Source organism: Papaver somniferum, unplaced genomic scaffold, assembly GCF_003573695.1.
Source record: "Papaver somniferum cultivar HN1 unplaced genomic scaffold, ASM357369v1 unplaced-scaffold_128, whole genome shotgun sequence".
Classification (NCBI taxonomy): Eukaryota; Viridiplantae; Streptophyta; class Magnoliopsida; order Ranunculales; family Papaveraceae; genus Papaver; species Papaver somniferum.
This window is the reverse complement of record NW_020621936.1, coordinates 4,553,912-4,559,911: the sequence shown is the minus strand read 5'-3', so window position 1 is coordinate 4,559,911 and position 6,000 is coordinate 4,553,912. Positions and strand designations below refer to the sequence as shown.

General features: G+C 34.4%; 2 long non-coding RNA genes across 2 annotated transcripts; both read right to left on the bottom strand.

Moving 5' to 3' along the window:
* Positions 1–1,696: 1,696 nt before the first annotated feature.
* On the bottom strand, positions 1,697–2,599 carry LOC113331777. The gene is made up of 3 exons (XR_003351181.1): positions 2,527–2,599; positions 1,969–2,071; positions 1,697–1,867 (listed from the first exon to the last, which is right to left on the bottom strand). It is a non-coding gene; the product is annotated as an uncharacterized LOC113331777 (long non-coding RNA).
* Positions 2,600–3,115: 516 nt separating this feature from the next.
* LOC113331776 lies at positions 3,116–5,569 on the bottom strand. Its single transcript, XR_003351180.1, has 8 exons — positions 5,479–5,569; positions 5,184–5,235; positions 4,676–4,729; positions 4,507–4,591; positions 3,689–3,754; positions 3,490–3,595; positions 3,302–3,385; positions 3,116–3,181 (listed from the first exon to the last, which is right to left on the bottom strand). It is a non-coding gene; the product is annotated as an uncharacterized LOC113331776 (long non-coding RNA).
* Positions 5,570–6,000: the final 431 nt, after the last annotated feature.

The following is a 6,000-nucleotide window of genomic DNA, read 5'->3' as shown; positions in this document are numbered from 1 at the left end:
CTTTTTAGGTGAACATGTCTGATTTGGATTTATCTACTGATAGTGAAGATGAAGCCTTTGATACAGAAGAAGAAAGCAGTGATGATGAAGAGGTAAGCAGCAATAATGAATTTGAACTATCCATATTTTTGAATATACTTTCAGCGGTGCATTCATGGTTGATGGATATAATCAAGCAATTGCAATATATACAAAGTCAGCGTATTGAATGACCAATGAGACGCCCAGTTACTTTGTTTGGATATAACTATATAAGGAGAGTTTTGCGTCAAGACCCAGAAGACTTTCGAAGAAGTTATAGGATGTACCCTGATATTTTTCTAAAACTATGTTGTATCATTAGAGAAACTACATCATTATGTGATACAAGATGTGTTTCTATTGAAGAAATGCTTGGTATATTTTTACTCGTTGTTGGGAAAAGTTCACGATATTCCACAATACGTGACACATTTGGTCGCTCTCGGTGGACAGTTAGTAAAAAATTCAACAGGATGTTGCGAGCTTTAACTTCTATAGCTTCGAGGATGATGGCTAAGCCAACAAGTGCAACTCCATTTAAAATTCGTGAGAGTACACGATTTTATCCTTACTTTAAGGATTGCATTGGAGCTATGGACTGTACACATATCCCAGCAATGGTAGAGAAAAGAAATGCAGCCGTTTATCGGAATCGACATGGAATTACATCTCAAAATGTGTTAGCGGTTTGCAACTTCGACTTGGAGTTCATATACGTGCTCAGTGGATGCGAAGGGTCTGCTCATGATTCGAAAATACTTAACGACGCAATGACAAAAAGAAATGGACTGAAAATACCGCAAGGTAATTTTACTTTTATCTAATGTGAAGTTTTGAGTTTTTTTGTTAAGTTATATTCGGGTTCTACTTGATGAAGTTTTCTTTTTATGTTTTATTCAGGTAAATATTACTTGGGGGATGATGGGTTTGCAAACCGACGATATTGTTTAACACCATTTTGTGGCCAACGTTATCATTTGAAAGAATTTTCTGGTACGGGTAATCATGCGAAAAAGGCTGAAGAATTATTTAACATGCGTCATGCTTCTTTGAGGAATGTAGTTGAAAGATTGTTCGGTGTTGTGAAGTCTCGTTTCTTGATCTTTAAGTCTCAACCTCCATTTCCGTATCAGGTGCAAGGGGAGATAATGACAGCTTGTGCAGGCCTACACAACTTCTTACGAAAAGAATGTCGTTCAGATGAGTTTCCGGTCGAGGAAGAGGAAGAGGAAGATAGCCATCCATCAACGCTTGTAAATGACGATGAAATTTTGACACAACAAACACTAGTGGAAAATGGAAGTTAAACCACTGCAAGTAGAAGATGTATTATCGTTAAAAACGACTGTGTCCATCAGATCTAATATATGAGTGGTTTTTTCCAAAACGACTGTGTCTCACTGACGCTGAAATCTTAAAAAAAATGAATTCCTTTCACAGCGCAACCATTAACTCTGATAGACACAGTGGTTTAGTTTGATTATATTTCACAAAAAAAAAGGATCTGATTCAGCTGAATCTAAACCTGATTCAGCTGAATCTTAACCTGGGTCAGATCTATATTAGATTAACAATGAGTCCAGAACTGAATTTTACAAAACTGAATTGATAATGACTTCAAACTGAATTTGTATGAAAATGAGTTCTCAATTACAACTTTTACAATCTTCCAAATCTGAAAATTTCAACACTAAGCAAAAAGAAAGTTCAACCTGTGGATATTCCTTTGACAAACTTAACAAACCAACTTCAGAATCTTCCAACAAGTTAGCAGCTGCTTATTACCAACAAGACTTCACTGTCTAGCAAACTTAGCTCTATTCATGTCCATTACTCTAGCCTTAAGCTACAAATAAAAACCAAGAGTATATCAATTAAAAACCGCAAAATGAAAAAGAGATGAGGAAGAAAACTCAAATAAGCACATGAAGAATAGAACTGCAATACCTGGATACTTGTTAAATGAGGTGTTTCCGAGTGATAATCAGTTGACATTTCACAACACATCAGTAGTTTGATCATTTAGCAATATCTGCACCAATGAGTTCACCTACAAATAAGAGAACTTATATTAGTTTTCGACCAAGAAGAAGATTAAAAAACCACATTCACAAAAAATTAAAATAATAATAAATAAGACATTTTATCAGCTTCTTTACCAAGAAATTTATTCTCATGCATTTAAATTGACATTTAGATGAACTCTGCAGAACTTATACTCTGGAGAGCATATTTGATTAACATAATTGATGTCAATAAACAACAAACAACGTGGCTCGACACTATCAACATGGCATCATTAAGAGTGAGAGACAGGTAGGGTGTACTGGATTCCAAGGAGTACTAAAGTAATATGATTCAACATTATTTCAAATTTCCAATAGTCCAGTATATGCCATCACTTTGAAATCATGAACTAGGGAATACTTTTTCCATTCTCATACTCATAAATACAAAGACTAAGATACATATTTATTACTAGATACTTTTTGGGGAGAGATTTACCTTACTTGAGCTAGCTATTAGATTAGGAATTTTCTTGAGCTAGCTATTAGATTAGGAATTTTCGACAACCTTAAGATCTATTGGTAAAGCTTGTTTTCTGTAACCTGAAAATCAATAAAGAAATCTCAGTAATTTATCTTACCAAGTACTGGGGTATTAACTGTAAAAGCATTCAAAGACTGGTCTTTACAAACCATTAGAAGGACATGCAAAAAAACAGAGGATTCACATAAACCTATTTTGATCCATTTAAATATGGGTACTACTGTCAACGTCCTCAAGAAGTAAGCATTTTTTACCACTACAAAGTCTTTCAGCAAATTCACATGTCGAGCATCTCCAAATAAAACAATAAGGTTTAATATGCTTAGAGAAGGACAAAGATTCAGAAGTAGACCAAGCCTAGAATTTTGTAGTTAGGTCAACCATCCTAAGATGTTGTGATAAGGCTTACTGGCAAGAAATACTACTTCAGTAAAACTTTGTACTGTTAATCAGCAACAAAATAGAAAACTATAACATGCTACTCATATAGAACTGGTACAGGACATAATGAAAAATAAGGTGCAACGGATGATACAAGGATTGTTAAAGATAATGGTTGGTGATGCTCTTGATTTGCTTCCTTGGAAGCAGTTCGCATATTCCTAGCTCCCTGTAAAACAGTATCAAGAGAATGTAATGCTTACAAGGCTGAGACCATCAAATCCTAAAGTAACAATAATAGTGACATCTAAATTACAAGAATGAGCATTTATCTTATCACTGAACTTACACACTTAGTCTATTACTGATATATTACTTTTCATTTAGAGAGACTTTAGGCTTTGGAGAAACTTCGGCGGATGCACCAAGTATCCTACATACAGTAGAAGCAAATTATTACAAACTTATCTGCTTAATTCAAATTATTAGGTCCTCAAAACAGGATAATGGTGACAAGATGTGAATCATACACCATACCTGCATGTTATAGGCATATCCAGAGGATCGGCATCCTCACAGAAAATACGTGGGATGAAACCATAGTTCTAAAGCTACGTGGCTATAAGTAGAGTATATTGTCAACCTGCATAGAAAATTTCAATCTTCCAAATGATTTTTATGTCACAGGAAAACTCAAGTAGATAAGCTCACTTAAGACAAAAATACATTGATTTACCTTGATGAGCCCAGCTTTTTTTGCGAGTTAATGTTTCACCTTGCTCCCTCTTGGAGTTTTTACCACCTGAAATTATTAGGAAGGTTATCAGTACAAGTTTGTTCACCTTGAAATGTGTTTATTGATAATAAACAGTTCCAGCAGCTTACGAAAAGGGTTGTCTGAGCTATATATGTACACATTTAATGAATTATTAAACCGGTGATAACCTTAAGGGTAAGTATGAAAACCAAATACTCGATACTTCACATTTCTAATATCGCAAGTAAACCAAAGCATTACGAGTGACAATCTTAGGGATATTCTGGCACATGATGGGTTCACGAAAAAAAAGTTCCTACCAAAAGAAAAATTTTAAATGCGAAAAAAGGAATAAGACGAAACTCTTATTCTTCAAAATGTTATGTATTCTTCCATTAAGGCATCTCTTGTAGCTTCGAGGCCAAACACTTTGAATCTAGCTTTATTTATATGATGTCAAATGAGTAAACAAAGCAAAATCCACCTTACCGTTTACGAAATTAAGAAAAACACCGTGTGCTAATTAGTATCTCACTACATCATAACAAGTGCGGTAACATTTTCCGTTTCGAAGAATTCGTTGTAAACTACTACAATCGGAAAAATATGAAGTCTATATCACCGGGATTAATTGTTTGCACATTTTACAAGTACATTGCAGCTGCATCAATTTAACAAGTTCTCCAACTAGAAAAAAAGTATGATTTCATCTTAAATATTTTAACAAACGTCAATCAACTACTTAAAGTCGGTTAAAACTGAAGACTAAACAAAGGAGGATCAGTTAAGTCACTCACCCTGCAACTTTTATTAGTGTAGAATTACATGCAAACTTCAGTTCTGAACTTAGTCCAAGATCACACATCACTACCTCTGCACATGCTGAAACATCCAAAACAATTTTATGTTAGGGGATACCTCGCAAGTACCAAATCAAGTGCAAAAGAAAATAGAAGGTAATTATACCTTAGATTAAATGATGCAAGAAACATATCGCCCCCCACAGGTGGTTCTCGTATCCTAGAAGCGCAATTCAGCAAGTTAGCAGGATAATAAAAATCCATCAAAACAAATTGATGTAATGAGAAATACTTTTGGGAAAAAGAGACTAACTTGAGCAAAAGAGAGAGCAAATTATCAAACAGACCACAGAACATTTACCATTACTGGCCATAAAACCATACACCCACAACCACCTAACAAGAAGTACCTCCACGACAACAACATAAAAATAAAATGGCAGGAAATCCCCATTCAAGCACAACTTTCATCCATTCAAGAAAACCCATAACTGAAAAATATGAGAAAAACTGAAAACCAGTATCAAAATTGAATGCCTACTAACTACATAAACAATTAAAATCAATAAAAATGCCCAAATCTACGAATTTGAACTCCAAATAAGAAAAAAATGTAAAATTAAGAGCCCTAATTTGACAAATTGAAATCAGAGGAAGCTATAATGTTTGTATACCTTAGAAGTTGTTTAAGCCGTTAATTCAAAACCCTTTTCAACGCCAACCAAACTGAAAAAAACATCAACTTATCAGCATAAGAAACCCTAAAACCCAAATCTGAGAATCAAAAATAGAAATTAAATAAAACCCTTATGTAAGTCTTTCCCAAAAATCTCTTTAAGAACCTTAGATTTCTTCATACTGATTCGGTTAAGAGAAATCTCAAAACTAGGTCTAAGAATTTCATTTGTGATAGATCTCTTTGAAGAAGAAGAGGAAACAAACCCTAATACTGATTTACAAGCGACTTACAATTATGATTGAGAAAAATCGACTAAACATGAAGAGTGATTAACTTGTGAGAGATAGGTGGTGAGAGAAAAGCGAAGAAGCCGAATAAGTGCAGACCGAGATAGAGATAAATATAGAGATAAGAGAGAGAGGATTATAAAGTTTGCTTTCTCTCTCGGACGTTTTTCAGGTCCATACAAGTTATTAGGGAGCTTTGCATTTTTACTCAAATACCCTCTAAGAAAACAACTGTTTGGAAGAAAAGTTTTAATAAAACAACTGTGGCTCACATCACCAATAGTTACATCTGCCCTGTAACAGTGGTTTTTGTGAATCCTAGGAAGTGGTTAAAAATCTATATTCCACTAGTGAAACTCAAGAACAACAACGTCAAGAAGCTAATGCATGGAGAAAGAGTATAGCGGATGATATGTGGGAAAATGTTTGTGAACAAAGGGAGTTAGAATTGTATGAAGACCGTTAAATTGAAGGGAAAAAAATTTATCTCGTTGCACAAAATAACATACTATTGATACAGAGATA